Genomic DNA, 22872 nt, shown 5'->3' with positions numbered 1-22872 from the left:
CTACAAGTGGATACCAACCCAGTCAAATTCTTCTGCAAATTTCGCCTATAGGACTGAGATCCATCTTTCACTTGGTAAATATTTGCTGTGCCTATTCATTGGAACTATTCATTTGGCCCACACAGCTATTGTCCATCCTCCAATTATGGATTCATGATCCCCCTACTAGCGGATTTCTTGCACCAATATTTAATTTATTGTGCTCTTTCTATTGCATTTTTTATTGGTACCTCCTATACTGTCAATTTATGTAATAAATGTGATTATTGTGATTTTACATCCGTTCCAGAGCCTTATAATTTGTAGGCTATTCATTAAATTTTTCACCATAGCAACACCACCTAGCGCCAGTATTACCTATTTATACAACCCTTTCACAAAACAGCAGTATTAGCAGAGTACTTACAGCCAGTGATCACAGTGTCTCTCAACAGGCCTGCTGCCTGCTCCTCAGGTAGTGAGAGACTGAGACTAGCAACTGACACCTTATATCAGCCTCTTACAGCTGCTCTGACAATCAAAGATTTAATTTAGCTTCTGTCCACACATAGCTCCCATTTACAACTTCTCCCGTGCTTTTATCACAAAAGAAGTTAGTGTGCAAAAAATTACATTAAACACTCTCACCCAGATTTTCTGAGGTGCATCAGTAAGAAATGAAAGAGTAAGCTTTGGATGGTGCTTATTATGGTAGGGGCATTGGTTTTTGACTGCAGCTATCTATCTATCTATTTATGGGGAGATAATGGAGCTCCCAAATTACTCCAAGAGGGGATTACAGAACAAGCACAACTCTAGATCATATGTTCTATATTAAAAAAAAGCTAACTATGGAACATTCTGTTGCTTCTTGATATAAAATGAGTTATAACCAGAAAATGTTCACTAGTCTTAGTTAGAAAATTATTATTTTATTAGCATCATATAATGTAATATAACAATAATATTGTGGATAATATTAAACAGAATTATGATCTCGAGTAAATGCACTCCTATTAGCAGACATGTGTAGCAATAATCTTATATTATTATATCTAACAGAAAACAAAAATCAGTATCAGAAGATTCAATTTAAAGCAGTAAACAAAATGGCAGTAAAAGATTGAATAAAACAGCAATTCTATTGAAAATAACAAGTGAGTTTTAAAAACAGAAACAAATAAAAAAAAGTACAATAAAGATACTGATACTGAAGTTAAATCTATATGGTCCAAAAGCAACGCGTTTCACAGAGGAGCACCTCTGTCCTCTGTTTCTTCAGGCAAATGGATACTAAGTGAATAGTGCCGATTATGTAGGCTGAAGAATCTGATTGCTAATTGAATATGCAATAGAAAATAGATAACAGAAAGAGTATCCATTCATTAGGATGCACAATAGTTTAAAAACCATAATTCGGTATGTGCATGTTTAAGAGTAAAATTATATCATAAATAAAATAATATTATAAAATATAATCTTCCAATTGTACGTGATCTAAATAAGATTGCTCCGGTGACCCTTGGAGAGTTGTCTGACGTGGGCGGAGGACAATAATTGATTAAACTGTAAATAGTATTTTTTATAATATTCAAGAGTCAATAGTGTATGGGATTTTTCCAGATGTGGTATGCCCATATATAGCCATGAGGATAGCAAAATCTCTTAGTGTGATTAGCGCAGTTGCCCAAGATGTGGATTTAGTAGGATAGCTGTGATGACCGTTAAGGTTGCAAGGAGAAATGTGGACCAACAAAGAAACATATTTTAATTGTGAATTTAAATGAGATGGATGCATGAAAGCTTGAGGCATATTGGGAATCGAGAACCAGGGATGCCTAACAGTCCGAAGAGTGTGAGGAGCTTGAAGGTTAAAAATGTGTGAGATGAGGTTGCGCTAAGCAAGGACCCTGATGGGCACCTTCCTGAACTATGTAAGTAAAAACTTAGGTAAGTTGCTATGCTGATTGCACATTGCCTACCCTATGTAATGTCTTTTAATTAAGTGGTAAGTAAGACATGAGCTTACTTATGGTGTTATGAAAGGTACTCCCATTAAATAACCATATCTACACATGCTCAAAACTGATTGAATAGTTTTCTTGCATTAAATATTAATTCCTGCTTCAAGTAGAACGAATTAAGCAATAGTGGTGGATTAGAGAAAATAGGATGTGCAGAATTGTTCTTCTCTCCATTCTCCCTGAAGGCTATGTGATAGTGATATAGAGGAGAGGATACAATATCCCACCGGAGCAGCAGTCAGCTCAATAGCTGTCTACAGTAACATCTAGTTCTGACAACGGCAGAGTCCCGTGCGAGACTGCCCAATTTTTTAAATTAGCAGTTATTTAACAGGCAAAGTCAACCTGGTTTTTCCTGTTAAATAACTGCTACTTTAAAACATGAGGCAGTCTCGCACGGGACTCGCCAGTATCAGAACTCCACACCCTATTATATTTACCCCTACATGTCCTTTCGGTGCCCCAGAGTGCCTTGAAACTGGCATTTTGGAGCTCTAATTACAAAAGTGCTCAGAGGGGAAGAAATATCACATCTTTTACTCGTACTGCCAGATTGCTCACATTTGTATTGGAGCAACACCACGCCCAATTAAATCAGCCAACTCTGCAAGCTCTCTTTGTAATGTAAAGTCTTTGAAGAGTTCTCTATCACTCACCATGCAACTTGCTGCTTCTGAGTTGATGCAGGAACTATGGAACAGACGACCTGTTGCTTTTAAAAATTCCACTCCACTGTGGTTTTAATTAGAGATGTGCACAGATAGTGTTTTGGGTTTTGGTTCTAAATCATCATCGTGTTTTGCTTTTGGCAAAACCACCGTCAACTGTTTTGGCTTTGAATTTCTTGGACTCTTTGTTCCTATAGTATTAACATCAATTACAGTAATTTCCAGGCAATTCTGATCACCTTACACTTGAAATCATGAGGGAGGGACTTACATGCCATCCAAAACACGCAAGATCCAGTTTTCTGAAGTCTCGAACTTGGTGAGAAGACCGTGAGACAGGACTCTGTTCAACTCGGAGACAGCAAAATGATCCTATCCGGGACTTGGTTCGACTCGGAACCTCAAAGGTCGAGTGTGTTTGGTTTTCGATGTCATCTCTAGTTTAAAATTTTTTGTTTGGGTCCTTTATGAAAATGTTTGTTACTCTGCTTTTCTTATACTTCAATCTTTTTTAAAGTGTCTCTCTATCCCTTGCACTTTAAACATGCTCTTTTTTTCATAATTGTGTGAATTTATATCTGCAGTTTTAAGGGCCAGTCTGGAGTCACTTTCCATGTGGTCATGTATGAGGTATTTTCATATATAAGCCTGGTTTTCCTAAACTCTACTTTTAGTTCTATTAACAGGGTATTAATCACTGTACAGCATCATGAAAACTGCACAGATGAAGAATGCCTACTAAGTGGTTACACTTTGCATCCTCATTCATTGATTAGAATTATATTACTGTCTCAAGCAGTTCAATTTTATTTGCTCCTGCAAGTCTCATTTTATAGTTTTCTCAGTAGAAACAGTTTACTGTTCCCCATGGTTTTAAGGTAGTTCTCGTCAATTAATGAGCTTTATGATTAATTGTTCTTGTCTGTCTTTATTATCCTAGTCTTCCCTGTTAACCTCTGGTCTGTCTATAATAATAACCTCCCACATGTCATTTCTGGAGAGCACCATTTCAATGTTAAAATTCCACAATTGATAAATAAAATTATGACAAATTAGCAATGGCTAAACTGAATATTGATAATTATATTTTTCTTTACTCCCTTTGAAATACTGTTAAGTTACTCACATACACTTTACAGATGTCACTAAAATATTGCTTGTATCCTTCTACTGTGATGTGCATAGACCACATTACTTGTTGCATAATATGCTTCTCTGTTTAAGCATCAAACAGGCAGGGTGACAACATGTATGCTATGTGAGACTGGCATGCTCTTTTAAAATAAGGAGTGGGTTTATCAGATGTTATGGGACATCCTTTCCTGGGACTGTGGCTGGAAAAGCAGCTCTGGGCATCAAGGCCTCCGGTATATGCAAGAGCAGTGTGAAGTTACCTATCCATACTTAAGCACCAATCGTGGTGATATTAAGACTCCATTTAGTTATACCTGTTATCGCCTTAGCTTTATTTCTTGACTAATCTTCTGCCTGTCGCTTTGTTCTTATAACCTGTGTACTGACCTGGCTTGAACTCTGAACTTCACTATTTGGATTACAGGTGTACTTGGCTCCATGTACCTGGACTTGACATAATTTAACCTTGGGCTATAGTTGATCAGTAGTGCACTGAACCATATATTATTTCCTGGACTTTGGCATATTCTAGTTTGGTTTCCACCTGTTCAACAGTGTACCAGATCTGGACTGTGTGAGGTCAGGATCTGCAAGACAGACTTTCTGGCAAGTGAGCAACAATTCATACTTACATTATTGCTCAAAGTGCTGCTATTACATGTTGCTGCCACTAGGTTGTAGAATCTATTATTCATACCTTACTGTGACACAGGGCATATTGTGAGATAAATCTGTATTGTTACTAGAACAGGTAAATCTTTATAATCTAAAGGCACATACACATGAGATGATATCTTTGAACAATATGAATGATAACAATTTCGTTCAACGATATATCGTTCATATCGTTCCGTGTTTATGCAATAACTGACCAACGATGCGCACTGCCGTTGGACGATAACAAAATCTTTGGTCATCCATACAGGCAGGCCAATTTGGAAGATATCTTCAAGAATTGCCTGTTCAGAGATGTTGCAGGATGACGTCACTGAAAGATATCTATCAGTGTGTACACCCAATATCGTTTGTCCTGCACTACAGAAAGTTCAAGGGAAATCGTTCAGCGATATCATTGATGCAGCACATCGTTCCATGTGTATCTGGCTTTACACAAGATAAAGGATTAACAACAAGTTTTACAATAGAGTCAATTGTCACAACATAACACACATTGAAGACCATATATCAAAAAGTTTTATCATACGCAACGCGTTTTAAAATTTGTTGCGTATGATAAATGGTGCTGGCTGGAGCACCATATATCATACACAATGAGTTTTAAAACTTGTTGCGTATAATAAAACTCGTTGATAAATGAGTATGTTGCCATACTCTAACCAAAACACCATCGGCAAAGGGCAAAAGTGGGTGAAAGCACATATACACGGATCGTAATATCCATGCATTAGATCAAAATGCAAAATAGATAACCCTTTTTTTAGCATCTACATGAGCTCCCATTCATTTCAAGTATAACTCACTCAAGTCATACCCACATCTTCTCAATTAAAGTGTACCTTTGTAGTACCAGTTGAGGCAGCCATCTTGAACTCTGTACAAATAATTATGAGAATGCAGCCAATAAATAGAATCTAGTGCCTTCATTAAGGCAGGATGCACTATAATGAAAAATGGGTTAAACCTCCGAAAATGCAGTTTACGGAGGTCTAACCATATTTCCCATATGCACAAAGCTCAGTTGGACCCAATAGGAACCTATGCCTAATAGAAGCCTATGGGTTTCATTTCAGAGACTACCCTGATGCCCGTGCAAGCGCAGAAGGACTCCCGGGTCATAAACCCAGACGTCCCCACACTGCAAAGGTGAGGTCTTATCGGGTGAGCTGTCCTTTGCCTAAATATTCATGCTTACTGCGTTAATAAATACCGCTATGCATGTGATCAGTGGTGGAATGCTTGATGCATCCTGTCCTAAGTTTCATGCTACCTGGGAACCTTGGTATTCTGCATTTCATAGACAGTTGCCCAGTATGGAGTGATTTTGGTTTTCCGTAAGTGATTTACTATACCATAGCTTGCCTTTCTTTAATTCCCACCCCCCTTTTTCTTTATACATATATATATACATATATATATATATATTTTTTTTTTTCCTCTCTATTTTATTGTTTTTTGTATTTCCGTTACAAATCAAAAATTTTATGTGTATTTTGGAGTAGTTTTATTTTTTGGAAAATAATATTTGATAGATTTGAATTGTAGATTATTTAAATAATATTTTGTGCATGATAATATTCGTGCTGTATTTTCTATCAAAATTACAAAGAGATTACAAAAAAAAATAAAAAATACCGCTATGCATGTGATCAGTGGTGGAATGCTTGATGCATCCCGTCCTGTGTGAGGTATTCATTAGTACCTACTAGGAAATTAATTTCTCATTATTATGGTTGGCAACAGGCATACTCTATATAGAATATCAAAGACAAACATGTCTTATGATTGAATAGAGGACTACTATCAACATATTTTCAAACCCTACAGAAGTAAATGCAATTTGTGTGCTTACCTTTTGCGAAAATAAAGCTTGAAATAATTTTCCATACTTTTCCATATCTTACTGTCTGGTCCTACCAGGTGATATTTCACAGCTTTAGATGTATGAGGAGAACTTCCATTACCTATTACATTTTGCATCATTTCTCATTTATGCAGATTTAGATCTTCACCTCAAAGTTTAGGTTCATCTCTGTACGCCATACACAGACTGACAGGAACATATGTAAATGTAATGAGCTTATTATCTTGTCACATTTTCCAAAGCACTGTTTACGAAACACATTTCAGTAACGTTATTCTATGCGTTTGGAGAAAAGACAGGATATTAGATTTCAACGTCTGTGACGGAGGGGCATATTTATCAAAGGGCAAGGAGCCCTACTGCTGGGAAAAACAGCTTTTTTTTCTTGGTATTTCTTTGCCCAATGCAAGAAAGTTTATGTTGTGACAGACAATTACCCTTATGCTGGGTACACACTATGTTGTTTAATCGGCCAATCAACGACATATCGCATAGTGCGGCAGGTGTGTACCGATGATATGTCAGTAAACGACGTCATTCACAGACATATCGCATCAACCCTGCAGCACAGCCGATGCCGATATATCTGGAAGAAATATCGGTGTATCTGCCTGCGTGTACGGGCGACCCGGCGACTGCCTGTACACTGGCTGCAGGGACCGCCGGTGACTGACATCTCAACTGGGCAGGCAAATATAAATACTCACCCAGTTGTGATGTCAGCGCAGACACATCGAGCGGCAGATTGGTAAGTGTGTTTTGTCTTGTCAATCGGCCGCCCGTTCTGCGGGTCCCTGAGTCAGCGGACAAGTGGGTACCCAGCCTTATAGTAAAAATTGCCCAATCACTTCGTCAGCGGTTACTCCATGGGAAGCATCGGAAACGGCTGTTATACCTGCTCTGTTATCGCAATCTCACAAAATAAAAAATAAAAACATTTTAAAAATATTAATTTAAACTATTTCAGTTTTTTTTTTTTTTATAATAAATCACATTAATTTTGTTTCCACTTTCTGGAACTGAAGCCCAAATCTGGGCATTTTATATACTTATTTTGAAATTGATTTTGCTGCTCTGCTTTGTAAACTGTTGTTGATAGTGATACCTATACTTGCTGACTTTCTGGCAGCCCCCTCTAGGGGGCGTTGGCATAAGTGGACTATGCGTGGGGGGTGTGGGCCAGTGCGTTAGCGTCCTTGTGGCCCCATCCCCGCTATACAATGCAGACATTACAGGCATCGGAAAATGGGAGCGGGCTACAATGAAGCAACTCAGCGCAAATTGGTGTAAGTGACCCTTTGGTCCGCCCACTTCGCTCAAGAATTGGGTGGCGCCAGGCAGACACGGGCAACAGCAGCTCTGGATTGGAAGACGTGAATACTCTCCTGGGAGGCCGGGTTCACCACCTGAAAATTCGGGAGCCTCTTGGCCGTTCTGGGATTGCAGACAAGTATGGTGATACCCTAATATGAGTTTAGCACACATACGCTGAGAGAGTAGATTATTTGCTACCGACTAGGATTGGAGCGACCAGAAGCAGGGCCGAGGAGGTTAATAAATCAGTGATCTTCACCAGGGACCTCCGCAAGAGAGTTGTGTCTTCACTGTGACTGGTCTTGGTCACCTGCCCTGGTTCGTAGGGGTATATTTAATAGACGTTATTTTTGTGGGTGATACCCTCAAAAATTACGTATCATCAGGACTTAAAAAGGGGGTAACAGTAGCAACTAAACAAACAACAGATCCTAAAAATCTGAATCAGGCGCAACAGTAACTAAGATTAATACAGCAGATGTTTATTCTGTTAGCAGCTCCCAAAAAGTATTCTGGGGATACTAAATAATCAACAGTATTTAAAGACCATGAAGGCACATAGAGAGCGCTTAAAACACTTATTTAATATAATTAATTCAACAATTATGCTCTAGATATCACATAAAATGATAAACAACATACACCTGAGGTAATGATAGAACAACGTCTAGTTGGAGCAACACTTTAGAAGCCAGAGTCACGGGGAGGGAGAAGGCCACTCACGCTGGAGTCAAACATCCATATTATGGTCCATGGCATCTCAATCAATAGCCGAAGCAGCAAAGTTAATTAATATCCTGCTATCGGAACATCTGATTCTTTATTTATTGCGGTAACAGTAGCAGATAATTCCAGGACAATTAGCCAGGACAAAATTAAAATGTGAATGTGACACAAGAAAAGCTCACTTTATTTGATAAGGAATTCCATTTCAGACCTTTTTTATTAATGATTACGAATTAGAGGTTCCATACTACAATTAATTAAGGGGGAGAAGTATCAAAGTTACTAAAAAGAACCAGTGGAGAATAGCCTATAGCAGCCAGAGTCTACGGTCTATCATTTATCTAGTACATTTTATAAAATGATAGCTGATTGGTTGCTTTGAGTAACTTCTCCACCTAGAATGTTTGACAAATCTCCCCCTATATGTACACAGCAAAAATATGACATGTGGAATTTTTTTTTCAACATAAATTCTATAGTATGAACATTAAAAAAAAAAAATATATATATATATATATATACAGTGTATTAACCTTTAAATGTATTTCTTCTGCATGGAGAGCATTGTGTGAGTAAATTTTGCTGAGTGGAGTAAACTGCCCGTTTGTGAGAAGCACGGCTGCATCTATCGTGTTTTTGGAATTAATTGAGCCCCTATGATCAAGAGCATTGTGAAAGGAGTCCTTCATTAAAGCCACGTATCGCGTACAACAAGACTAAGCTTTTTCAATGGTCGATTAGCTCCAGCGTTCAATCTCAGCACTAATTAGGAAATTAATTTTGTGATTCTGGAAACTTACTAGACTTAGAGCGAGTTGTACAACTGATATCACTCCAGCCTCTCTTAACAATGATTTTTAATCAGCACATTTATGAGATGAAATGTTTAAAGTCACCCTCAGGTGAGGGTCATATTGTAGCAATTTCCTTGTTCATTAATTTTACCCTCAGAAAGGCTAGGATCTTATACTCTGATAGTAAATTGCCTATAACGACTATCTAGTGCTTCGGGTCACTAAAACAGCGAGGGTCATTTACATCCGGACATCATACTGCAAATTACCAGGACTCATTTAGCATTGTTGCTCCTAATTTTGCACACTATGGGCCTGATTCAGAGATGTACGCTAATGTGATCGCCATGGCGATTTCGTACGGATCGCAGCTGCGAAAATATGCTAATGTTAGCAAAGATCACCCGAGCATAAAGACACCCACTGCTGCCTTTTTACCTGTGTGCGACGATACATACCTGCACATACCTGCGTAAATATCGGTAACATCGAAGCACATCGGCGGTCATCTTACCCTTGCGGTAGGTCTGACCTGCCGCAGCCTTGGGTACTCTCTTGACATGCAGAGCTGCATATGCAATAACAGTGGCTAATTTATGCACGCCCATGTAACGGCATTCAAACGGCCAGTCACGCCTGTGTTTCGCTGACCACCTCCCCCCGTCAACGCCCCCAAACGCTCACTTCCTATCACTCACTCTGCGATGGGTCTCCGTGGCCTGCGTGATCGAAGGTCGATCTCAGAGCTGCCTTCATGCATGCGCACCGTGATTCATATACATGCGCAATGTCCAACAATCGCTCGATCTGCATGAAAATTGCATTAGCGTCCATCTATGAATCAGGCCCTATGTACACTTAGTTTCATGCTATATTATGCAATTAAATTGTCCATTTACTTTAGTGAGTTGAGAAAGGCAAAAAAGCCAGCGTGGTGGATGCAACCAGTGGTGCAAACGTGGAGGGTTTATGAGTACCCAGAAACCTCCCCTGATGGACAGTTTTTATTTTCTGAGACTGACTCTCTCCATCTCTGCCTAACCCGACAATAGTGAGGATGCAATGTTTCCCCACCATTGCAAGTTTTTGAGGTATTGCGGGATAGGGGCAGGCCTGCTTGTTTGATTGAAGACCCCTGCATGGCAAGTTGAGCACTGAGTATTAACCAATCAGCTTCTATCATATTATAGAATGTACTTGATAAATGATAGGCAGAAACTGATTGTTTGCTATGTACAAATTCTCCGCTTGCCTCATGAGAAGGCCTGACCCTCAGACTTGCATTGCACGCTTATGCAGAAGATGAAGTGTGGGACGTTTCTTTTAGATCATGCATATTGAACAATTCACAATGTAAAAATTACTTTATCGTAGAAATGACAGGTCCTCTAAAATAAGGCTCTTTGTATTCAAACTGAATGCTGTGCGCTTCTATTCAAAGTTAAAATGTCGAACGCTGAAACACATTTACAGGCTCCTCAAAAACGTCTTTGTTGCAAATCTGGAGCAAAATTATGCTCACCTTGAAAGCCTATTATAGCAAGTGCTAAGCCTTTAACTGTAATCAGAAGAAGGGTAAATTTAAGAACCAGCCTTTTACATGCTTTCATAAAGAGTGTACCTCCCCATGCATAGTTCTGTATCAGGTATGTCTGGAAGCCAGGCAGATAAAACACAGACTGAACAGTCACAGCGAGATGCTGCCAGACACACTGTATGTCCCATTGTATACTGTATACCACTCTCAAAATGCATCTTCTGGCAAAAAGGCAAAAATCTCTTGCTGAAATTGAAGCATTTTCATCATTTTATTTGCTTAAAGTATTTGATCTGCTATTAACCCAGATCTACTAACCTGAGATTACACAGTAGAATTTACTGTGATTCTTATTTTAAAATTGGTTTACAAATGTCCCTTTTATTCAAATGAAGCACACACAGATATAAAGTCAGAATAGGTTACAAAATAACAGTATAAAATGAACAAAGCAACATAACAGACACAGTATAGCAGTGATGCTGCTAGGCCTGGGCACAGAACCAAAGGCTAATTGTCCCACAATTTAATTTCACTGTCATTACTGGTGAGTGTGGGGAAGTCAGCATTTCTACGGCTTATTCATGTCACTGCAGTTTATACATTACTGCATAACCCTACTCAAATGAATGGGCCATAGAAATAATTGGGCCTTTATCTTGAAAAGCAAAAATACAGCACAAGACTAGTATAAACAATTGCAAAAATACACTGCTGGGTATGTTCAGCGCAGTGAAATGGAATAAACAGTGTAGAAAAAAAAAATGTCCCGAAACCCCAGGCTTAGTCTGAAGCCCAGGGCTCTTCCCCACACCCCTGGAGTGGTGGGTATAGGGGTAATAATGTGTTAAATACTTCCAAACTATTGTATTTTACAGTGGAACTACAGGTGCCAGCATGCCTGCCCTTTGGCACTTTTGGAACTACAAGTGCCAGTAGGCATCCGCCACCCGTACCCCCACTGTAAAATAAATAGTTAAATAAAGACAGAACACACACACCGAATATAGTACAGCTTTATTACATAACTACCTACCTCACTCACACATACTTACCTACTGCCAGCTGATCGGTCCCCTTCTCCCATGTAGAATCCAATGGGTGTACCTGAAAAAAAGATCTTATACTCGCCTCCATCCTCGCGCTGGTCTCCGTAGCATCCAGGGGTCTTGGCAAAATAACCACATACACCGCTACCCGGCTCCTGACTGCTCAATGTGAACTGTCAGGAGCTGGCAGCCAATCATCAACTGTACAGTTAGCGGCCACTGATTGGCTGCTGGCTCCTGACAGTTCACACCGAGCAGTCAGGAGCCAGGTAGCGTTGTATGTTTTCACACACATACACCGCTAATATAAGTGTCTGGATCGGGTTCTGTTTTTTTATTTAGCCAAGACCTGCTGAAAGGAAGGGAATGTGAAGACACAGAATACACAATACTGTCTTGTTTAATTGAAATGGTGAAATATCCAGCTCACGTGGAGATAGATTGTAGATAACTTTATTTTATGCTTGTTTTTTCTAAAGAAAGCAGCAAAAAGTCTAATAATTTGCAAATCCTCTCTCTCTCTCTCTCTCTCTCTCTCTCTCTCTCTCTCTCTCATATATATAGTGAGACATTGCCATATCTTGCTTACACAACAATCATATTATATATTCACAAACAAATAGACATCTTACACAACAATCATATTATATACTCAGAAACAAATAGACATGTAAGTCATTTTATCTTCTGTAAATTTGTGAGATTATGAGATGATCCCTTTTACTGTTATAGGAATAAATAGTTAATATTCTATCATGTACATGTCTCTTGCAGATATCTTATACATTATTATCTTCCCAATATCCCTTGCATTCTCGCTCCAACTCCCACATACCTTCCTAATGTTCACATTGCATCCTCTCGTAGATGCCCTATGTTTCCTGAGAAAGCAGCAGGAGGAACGGTCTATGCCACATCCCTGAAAGGCCAACCGTCATGGAAAGTATAAAATAAAAATAATGGAACTTTTGGATCAGTGAGCATACTTACCTAATTGTTCTTTCTGGAAGGAGCAGGGTCGTGGTGCCACAAATTGCATCACTGTGGCCCCATTCCCCACAACTTAATGCGGACATTGCCATAATGATGGGATTTGCAGAACCGTGAGCCCTCGTCCCTCCCATTTCACTGAATAATTGGGCAGTATGGGGGAGAGTTGTCCCGTAAATGGCCTGTGCCACTGTAGGGGCCCAAGAGTGAGTGGGAAGCACCCCTCCCCTGACATGCCCCCTTCTGCACCATACTCAGAAGGGGCATAGTTATGTCCCATTAAGTGGCCAGGCCCCCCCGGTACACAGACCCACCCAATGTACTGGCGGCCCCAGAAAGACATGGGGAATGTCTGCTAGTTGTGCTGCTCTCTGCTGCTCCTACATATCAGTGGCAGGCTGGGAGGTTTGTGCTACGCTGTGACATCACTGATACAGAAGGTGGGCAATGGTTTCTTTAAAGGAAACATTTTTAATTATTCGAGAAAAAAATTAAAAAATACTACATGAGTGACAAACAGTAATATCAAAGGCTGGCACTCTAGCAAGCCACATTACTTTGCCTATTTGTAGTGCTGGCCCTGGCTAGGGCAAGGAGAAATGAAAAGAGAAGTTGACATTTGATCATACATGCCTACTCTCCCGATTTGGTCGGGAGCCTCCCGAAAATTGGGTGCCACTCTCAGCCCCCCGGAAAAGTAGGCATTCCTCCCGGCCCCTCCAGTCCCCCCCGCAATACCTACCCAAACACCTGCAGCGGGGGGGCTGATCATGACCCCACCCCCCTGCGCCACAATGCCGAAAATCTTGACATTGTGTAGAGGGGACGGGGCCAAAACTGCACGATTATGTGGCTCCGCCCCTAAACGACATGTGATATCCCAGCCACGCCCCCGTTTGCCAGCCCCGCCCCCTGCTGAGCCGACCTGGCTGCTCCCTACCGGAAGGGGCAGCCAGGATATCGGTAAGTATGCATTTGATGTGTTGCTGTGCAAGTCACTGGGCAATGTCTCAACGAAAGTCTGGCAGCAGAATGCAAACTCAATACATTGTAGGGTCTTCTGTCAACAAAATAAATCCCAATATTCTTTTCTGTCTTAGAGTACAGTAAATTCTAATGCACCCTGACTGACCTGAATCTCCTGTTTAACATGGGTTGCAGCTGGTAACTAATACCCGGAATAACTTTTTTTCATTTGTCTTACCTCCGTCATTTCGGCTAATGTAGTCAGACAGTTATTTCATAAAACGTTTGCATTTCTTAGGTGTTGTGATGATATTGGGGCGGTGAGGCACCAATATCAGAGATGCGGTCAAACCTCCGAAAATGCAGTTTTTGGGTTTTGACCGCATTTCTCATGTGCACCAAGCCCAGAAATGTACAGCCTATAGGCTTCTATTCGCGGCTCCCCCCTGAGAGGGATCCGATCGGATCCCTCCCAGCATCCTTTCCCCCCCCCCCAAGCGGGACTCATATCCTTTTATCAGAGATCCAGAAGTCCCTCATTCGCAAAGGACAGCTCTTAATGAAAGAGCAATTAATATTAATTAATAGTAATTAATGCTGGCATGCATGCGAGGAGAGGGTAAATATGTAAAAACCTTTATTATATCCTGATAACAGTTTCATAAAAATATTTCCAGTAACCTCTTTTAGCTGAAAAAAGCAACCGCACAGAGGCTCACTGTCTATATCCAATTGAATACAACTATTAAAAACAATTATTTAGTAAATACTACAATACTGCCATCTTCATATATCTATATAATAATTATGTTATAAAGACAGGAATTCCAAAAATACATATATATATATAACAACTGTAGAAAACAAAATGTGAAAGGGAGGGTGGAGAGAGGCCTCTATACTGACCATAATCCATAATACATGCCCCACCACAAACCATGTATAAAAGCCCAGGATAGCCTCTGATATACTCCATTGCAAAACATCGCTGACAGGAAACTAACTAACCATAAAAGTTGTTGTAACTGAAGACATTCTGGCATAAAGTAGAGCAGTTAATTCTAATGCTTAGTAAAGCAGAACCCACTTCCATTTATTACAATAATAAATTATGTTTATATAAGCACTCTTTATGTTATCACTGCTTTGTTACAGCGAAAAGAGCATTCTAGTGAATTAAAGTCGCTTTTTAAGGAACATTGTAGATTAGGCTATTGGGAAAGTTTATTTTAGCTGGTAGATAATCATTTGTACTTTATGAACATTGTAGTGATAGCAGACTAGGTTGCTCCATTTCGCCACTTGTTCAGACCCTGGAGTCTGGGATCCTACAGGATTAAAAATGGCGTCTGACCACATTAGTCTGCTGCCCAGTACAGAGGTCAGAGAGAGGTCTGAGAAAACAGCTCTGTGGAAAGACCTGTCAAGTGAAGAGATGTGTGCTGACCCCAATGTTTTGGTTTTGGATCCGGATTTATCTTCATGTTTTGGATCTGTATTTTAAAAATAAAAAAACAGATACAATTACGACACTTTGACCTGTTGGCATGCAATCCAAAACCCGAGTTCCGTTTTTAAATTTGAGTTTGAACCGCGGGAAGATCTGAACCGGGATTTGGTTGGACCAGGTACCCAAAGTGATTCCGAACTTGGACTTGGTTCGACTTGGAAACCCTAAATTCGGTTGTTGTCGGTTCACTGAGAACCACACCTGCACATCTCATAAATATATAGTAGGGATTCAGGAGGTGTTGTTGGGGGTGTTTGCATTTAGATAGTGTAGTTGTAGCTCCTTTGGCAATTTTCATTGTTGGTATGGGCTATAGCAGGGCTATTTTTCTGGAAAAATCGGTTCAGAAACTGGGGGAGGGGGAGCTATAAGAAAACAATTATATATATACATATTAGGGATGTGCAGGCTCGGATAGGTTCGAGTTTGCACGTTGAGTTCGGATTTTTCCCTCAAAAAAAACGGAACTCAGAAAGAGGCAAAACGTCATCTTACATGGACGAACATCATCATTCCTGGACAAAAGTCCAGGAATGATGATGTTCGTCCATGTAAGATGACGTTTTGCCTCTTTCTGAGTTCCGTTTTTTTGGAGGGAAAAATCCGAACTCAACGTGCAAACTCGAACCTATCCGAGCCTGCACATCCCTAATATATATATATATATATATATATATATATAAAGTAGTAAAAGTCCGGCACTCCAAATGATCTGAGAAAACAGCTGGCCCAGGTGCCCGTCCTGAGGAACACTCATAGATAGCAGGAAAAAGTTTGAACGGCACTCCAGGACTGGTTAAGAATCACAGTACACCTTTAAAGTTGTTGTCAACGTTTCAGAGCCTATGTGCTCTTTTATCAAGACAATATTGTCTGGATAAAAGAGCACATTGGCTCTGAAACATTGACAACAACTTTAAAGGTGTACTGTGATTCTTAACCAGTCCCGGAGTGCCGTTCAAACTTTTTCCTGCTATATATATATATATATATATATATATATATATATGTATATATATATATATATATATATATATATATAAAACAAAAAGTGGAAAAGGGCGTCTCCTAGTGCAATAACGTACAGACCAAGATACCCTTCACCAAAAAATTCATCTATGTGGTGGAGGTGTACCTTATGTAGTGGAATTCACCACAGTTTAGTGAACATGAACAGTCAATGGCCGTCCTCAAAAATGTGCCCTCTTATTCAATACTGGATAACTCGAGTCACATATATACCAATTATGCAATATGGATATAGGAGAAAAGAAAAGGGACCATAGTGTAGTATATAAACACAACAATTTAATAAACATTTAGGACAAAGTAAAAATGCACGTACATCATAGAATAGTATATAAAGCTTATCTGTCAATATCGGTTGTCACACCACAGAATCCGCTGGCAGAAAGTAACATCAATCACCACATATAGCCTCAACGTGTTATATATATTATATGTTATATATACAGTACATATGTAGTATTTAGAAAGAAGGCAATCAAAAGGAACTTTAAAATAAAACTTCTCTTATGGAAAGTACATTTTGGCCCATGACATTACGTCATAGTTAATAAGACGGTTCAGGAAGTGAGTTCCTGCTTGTTTCTGCTGAAAAATAGCCCTGGTCTATAGCTCTAAGTGACAACATAAGTAAAGTGTTGAAAACACACCTGGACAGAACAGATCATCAATAAAGTGAATATCTGTAGCTGTTATACACTGGCCTGTAGTCTACCAACAGACAAACCTTTCAGCCATTTGATGCCAGTTAATGGTGCCAGGTCCATACTTGTCCCTCCTCTCTGTGCCTCCTGTAAAGCTCCTCCTACCTGTTCTCACAGTGTAACAGTGTCATTCTGCAGCACGTGAGGCAATTAGGAAACACTGTAAAGGTCCCTGCAGAGACACAACCCACTGACTACGTCGCTTAATGTATTATTTGTGGTTGTTGTCAGCACCCTGCCGTCACCCAACCCAACCCCCCTCCCCTCCCCCCACGCCTGGGAATGTTGACAGGCTTCTTACTCCCCAGGGGCCCAGGTACAACGCAACGGCTGCACCAGCAGTAGAGCCACCCCTGCAGCTAGAAGCTGATTGGTTACTATACCCAACTTCTCCACACTTTAGAAAGGTTGATACAAAGTCTTGTTTGCTGACAATTAGAGATCTTTTCTGTTAAGTTTGAGTTCTGCTGATTGGAAACCTCTTTGTGCACCGAAAACATACTGTACTGACTGAAATAATATAATTGTTTCTTAATAATGCATCTGTTAATGCATTAATTCGCAGTGCCGAGGACGGAACCCTAGGCTAGTGGACCCAACAGCAGTGGGGTGTAACTGAAGACGTGACTGTGACATATCCTACCCTAGGACACCCTCTTTGCACAGGTCCTGCTGTTGCTGAGCACCCCAAGCACTGTAGCCCCAAAGTTCTAGTCTATAGCCGTGACAGTTTTACTTCTTTTGACATCACTAGTATATTATAAACAAATTCATTCAGAGCTGACATACAGTATACTGTACATACTGACAAATCCTTAGTATTAATAGATGGACTTGTAATGATCAGCATTGAGAATCCAGGACTATTGAACAAAACAATTGCAACAAATGAAATACATTACAACAATCTGTTTGTATCTACTTACTTCTCTCTTATTGCTACATCGCCTTAGAGTCTAATATAAGCAATTAACAGTAGTCAAAGTAATTTACAGGCTTATGGTAAGGTCATATCTTCCTCAGGGCTCTAACTCAGGGGTCTTCAACCTTGGCCCTCCAGCTGCTGTGGAACTACACATCCCAGCATGCACTGCCACCTTTTTGATATAACAGCATGCTAAAACTATGGCAGTGCATGCTGGGATGTGTAGTTCCACAGCAGCTGGAGGGCCAAGGTTGAAGACCCCTGCTCTAACTAGAAGCACCTTAGTAAATCCTTTAACCAGGCAGTGGTTCAGCATTTAGTGGTATTATACTTCAGAAAGTTCACACGCTCCTTTGCATAAAACACTGCGGGCTGGATATATCATATATTCTATGCGACACATCCTGCCCCTTATCGCATGCACAGCGGCTATTATTCATGCCGTATGCATGAAAAATTGAGAATAATTACGCTTGGGACAGCTTTTCTGATAAGGGCTGAACCCTTGTGCTGTGAGGACTTCCCAGTTTATCACCGGGGGGTACTTTCGTGTCAGCTCCCTCTCTGGGGATTTGTATGAAAAGAAGCCCATAGGCTTCTATAGGCAATGCGTTACCTATCGGGAACAAGCTCTGGAATGTTTTGCATCTGCATCACCTTACATAGGACAGTGAATAGCAAGTAACTCTGGCTTCACACCCACTAAACGGTTCTTTTTGTGCGTTCACATTGTTGACGCTCAGCTGCCACCTACAAACGCTAATTTAGCGGCTGTGTAGGAAATACCTAGATGCCTACGGCTATGAATCCGTTGTAAGTATGCAAAGATATATATGCAGCAGGCGACGCATGTGGTTTGCTTAAAAAAAAAAAGCTGAAAAAGAACAAAATTACAAATATTGCTGGGGTAGCTATTACTGCTGTAAACCCCTTTCATAGAATAGATAGGGGATAGCAAAAACAAGCGCTATCTCTGGTCTCCCTGTAATAAATAGACCCACTAGTCCTACACTATTCCATCTATATTATTTAGTTATCATTCCTGCCTCTGCTCACATTTACACCGACAGCAGCGTTCTACAGCCATGTGCATTTCCGTTCTCCAGAAATCCGAATCCATCCGAATTCCGCGAATCCGGACAGATCCGAGTCGCGGTTCTAATCTCACAAGGAGATCCGGATAAATCCGAGTCGCGGTTCTGATCTTTTAGCGGTTTAGCATTCGGATTTTAAAGCCAAATATCGGGTTTTGGATTTCAAAAAATTACATGATTTTAGCTGTTTTTTAAAAAAAACTTTTTGTCATTTTTTTTTTTGTTTAAAATCCAGATACAAAACCAAAACCCTTGAGGGTGGTTTTGCAAAACCAAAACTCGGGGGTCAGCGCACATCTCTAGTTACTGTATAAAGGATGGCAAGCTACTTCACACGCGAGTATCCGGAGGGGAAAACATTCACTTCTACAGCAAATCCTTTGATATATTTCATGCAGAAAGTGTTGTCACTAAGCTCTCTGTGTGAGATACAGATTTGCATAGGATCAGATTAATTTCTGATTATCAGGCTGTTTGGACAGGCAGCTGAAACCTACTGTCCATAACAAATTAGGGGGGAGGACCTTGCTTCACGGAGAGAACAGTTTCCTAGTAGCAGTAGCTGTATAGCCAGCTAGCAATATGTGCCCAAGTAATACCCGCAGGTGCCCTATTAATAGCAATATCTCAGTACCAATTGCAGCAACAATTTGCTGCTGGACTGGCTCATCTACAAACACCGCCTACATGTACTCTGTGGCAAAAGCCATGACAAGTCAATCAATTTACGGGGCATAACCATAATGCAATTATTTTGTATTTGCAATCCTCGCTATCAGTAAGGACGGTACATGAAGAGCATCCAGCACACAGAACAGATGCAGCGGCAGTGTGATGGTACTGTACTGTAGTCAGCATTTACAATGACACATCACCAGCCGGAAATAATACAGGGCTGAAGCCTCACAACTGGTAATCACCAGCATCTGGAAGTGGAGGCTCATTACTGCCTGCTGACATGCTTCCACGTATACAATTAATAAAGATCTTATCCAGGAATAATGTTAGTAAATTGTCCCTTGGTTGCTGAAAGTGAATAAAATGTAACTGATAGTACTCAGGTTAGGGTTAGGCTGCGGGAGGGGTGGGTTGAGGGGGGGTTAGAATACTCACCAACATGCATCTGGATTTTGACTATGGGGAGCTGGCATTGTGACTGTCGGGATTCCGACTGCCAAGATCCTGTACCCAACCCCTCTATACAATATTGCATTTCTGTATACAATGGAGGCACACACATCACAATTCTATTTGATGAATATTAATCGGACCATGAATCAGAATACAAGGGATTGCTTCACTCATTTTATAATTGTTATAGGGTAGAGTATTTATTTATTAACAGTTTTTTATATAGCTCAGCATATTCCGTTGCGCTTTACAATTGGAACATTAACAGAACAAAACTGGGTAATAACAAACAGATATAATGGTTGCCGGCTTTGACAAACTGCAGCATAATAAATATGCACCTTAGGATCTATTTAACAAATATTCTGCCTTCTAAAATCACAGGTCTCAAAAGTGGAATGGGGATGAACCCGTGGGTATTTTTTCAGGAAAAAAATAAACAAAATTATACTGCACACTGTGGAGGCACCAGCATTCATGGCGTGTGACTGTGAAGGTGCCAGTCTTCATGGTGTGTGGCTGTGGAGGTTCTAGCCTTCATGGCATGTGGCTGTGGAGGAGCCAGCCTTCATGGTGTGTGGCTGTTGAGGCGCCAGCTTTCATAGTGTGTGGCGATGGAGATGCCAGCCGTCAAGGTGTGTGGAGGTGCTAGCCTTCATGGTGTATGGCGATGGAGACGCCAGCCTTCATGGTGTGTGGCTGTGGAGGCGCCAGCCTTCATGGTGTGTGGCGATGGAGACGCCAGCCTTCATGGTGTGTGGCTATGGAGGTGCCAGTCTTCATGGTGTGTGGCTGAGGTGCCAGCCTTCATGGTGTGTTGCTGTGGAGGTGCCAGCCTTCATGGTGTGTGGCTATGGAGGTGCTAGCCTTCATGGTGTGCGGCTGTGGAGATGCTAGCCTTCATGGTGTGTGGCGATGGAGACGCCAACCTTCATGGTGTGTGGCTGTGGAGGTGCCAGCCTTCATGGTGTGTGGTTGTGGAGGTGCCAGCCTTCATGGTGTGTGAATGTGGAGGTGCCAGCCTTCATGGTGTGTGGCTGTGGAGGTGCCAGCCTTCACAGTGTGTGTGGCTGTGGAGGTGCCAGCCTTCACAGTGTGTGTGGCGATGGAGACGCCAGCCTTCATGGTGTGTGGCTGTGGAGGTGCCAGCCTTCATGGTGTGTGGCTCTGGAGGAGTCAGCCTTCATGGTGTGTGTCTGTGGAGGTGCCAGCCTTCATGGTGTGTGGCTGTGGAGGTGCCAGCCTTCATGGTGTGTGGCTGTGGAGGTTCCAGCCTTCATGATGTGTGGCTGTGGAGGTGCTAGCCTTCATGGTGTGTGACTGTAGAGGTGCTAGCCTTCATGGTGTGTGGCTGTGGAGGTGCCAGCCTTCATGGTGTGTGGCTGTGGAGGTGCCAGCCTTCATGGTGTGTGGCTGTGGAGGTGCCAGCCTTCATGGTGTGTGGCTGTGGAGGTGCCAGCCTTCATGGCGTGTGGCTGTGGAGGTGCCAGCCTTCATGATGTGTGGCTGTGGAGGTGCTAGCCTTCATGGTGTGTGACTGTGGAGGTGCTAGCCTTCATGGTGTGTGACTGTTGAGGAGCCAGGCTTCATGGTGTGCGGCTGTGGAGGAGCCAGCCTTCATGTTGTGTGGTTGTGGAGGCACCAGCCTTCATGGTGTGTGGCGTTGGAGACGCCAGCCTTCATGGTGTGTGGCTATGGAGGTGCTAGCCTTCGTGGGGTGTGGCTATGGAGGTGCTAGCCTTCGTGGTGTGTGGCTATGGAACACCTTTCAACCCCCTCATTTGGTAGAATGGCAGGACAGCCTCCTGAAATTGGGACTGTTCCAACGAAAGCAGGATAGTTCTGAGGTCTGCTAATATTCTGATTAAACTTACTCTGCTTCAATTCGATCTTTTTGAATTTTCTACTGAAAATGAGCAGATTATTGATTGACCTGGTCTCCAATATTTGTTAATATCATACAGATTGCACACATACTGTACATTAGTATTATTATTTTATTTATATAGTGGCAACATGTTATTCAGCCCTGTATATTGAATAGATCATAATACAAACAAGAGGGGAGGGGAACAATTGTTATATAAGGCAGTGGAATTGTAGCTGCTGGTGGTGAAAGTGCTTATGGCTGTTGTTAGGCATTATAAGCCACCACTAGAAAAGCTGCTGTTTTACTGATACTAGTTGTTAGATCCAGAATGAGAACAGACAGGTGGAAGCACAAAGATATAAAGATAGTAATTGTAGAATTATTTAAAATCTTTAATTATGCTGTGATTCATGTAAAGTGGGGGCTGCCGAAACACCAGATGGGCCCGAATACTTGAGGGGTGTGGCCACTGGAGGTAACACAGTTAAGTACTGTCCTGGTGTACATGTCAGGGGTTTTGGTCGTGATATCAAGTGGTGAGGGGAGCGTAGTTACGTCACCCCTGCACTCCTGGGTAATTTGTACCCTTTACCCTTGGAGACCTTAAATGGGGCAACAATAGTGCGATTCAACGCGAATCACGTCATCAAGCCCCTGGACCGCCCACTGCACTCAGAAAGCTGACAAATTCGGGAGGCTGCCCATTCTCTCGGGAATCCGGGAGAGCCACCCAAAATGTGGGAGTTCCCCAGACATTGCGGGAGAGGAGGGAAGTATGCTTTGTAATGATACATAACCATATACCACATCTTCTATTCTCTACAAATAGCTGTTTCCTTTTTCACTAGAAATTAAATTTTTTAACTAAGATATTTCATTTCGCATAAGA

At 41.3% G+C, this 22872-nt stretch overlaps 1 protein-coding gene across 4 annotated transcripts in view; it reads right to left on the bottom strand.

Annotated features, from left to right (window-relative positions):
• The window catches only part of ZNF385B (zinc finger protein 385B), a 566921-nt gene that overhangs the window by 376635 nt on the left and 167414 nt on the right, over positions 1 to 22872 (bottom strand). The window contains exon 1 of one of the 4 annotated variants that reach the window (XM_088461224.1): positions 16910 to 17038. The exons of 2 other annotated variants lie outside the window; for them this stretch is intronic. The gene's annotated coding sequence lies outside the window, so the exon portion shown is untranslated. Of the gene's footprint in view, positions 1 to 16909; positions 17039 to 22872 lie in introns of those variants that run through there. One more of the 4 variants, XM_088461227.1, reaches the window with a different exon arrangement.

Source organism: Taudactylus pleione, unplaced genomic scaffold (genome assembly GCF_031769625.1).
Source record: "Taudactylus pleione unplaced genomic scaffold, aTauple2 ptg001027l, whole genome shotgun sequence".
In the NCBI taxonomy this organism is placed as follows: domain Eukaryota; kingdom Metazoa; phylum Chordata; class Amphibia; order Anura; family Myobatrachidae; genus Taudactylus; species Taudactylus pleione.
The sequence above is the reverse complement of the archived record's forward strand: the minus strand, read 5'-3'. Positions and strand labels throughout refer to the sequence as shown.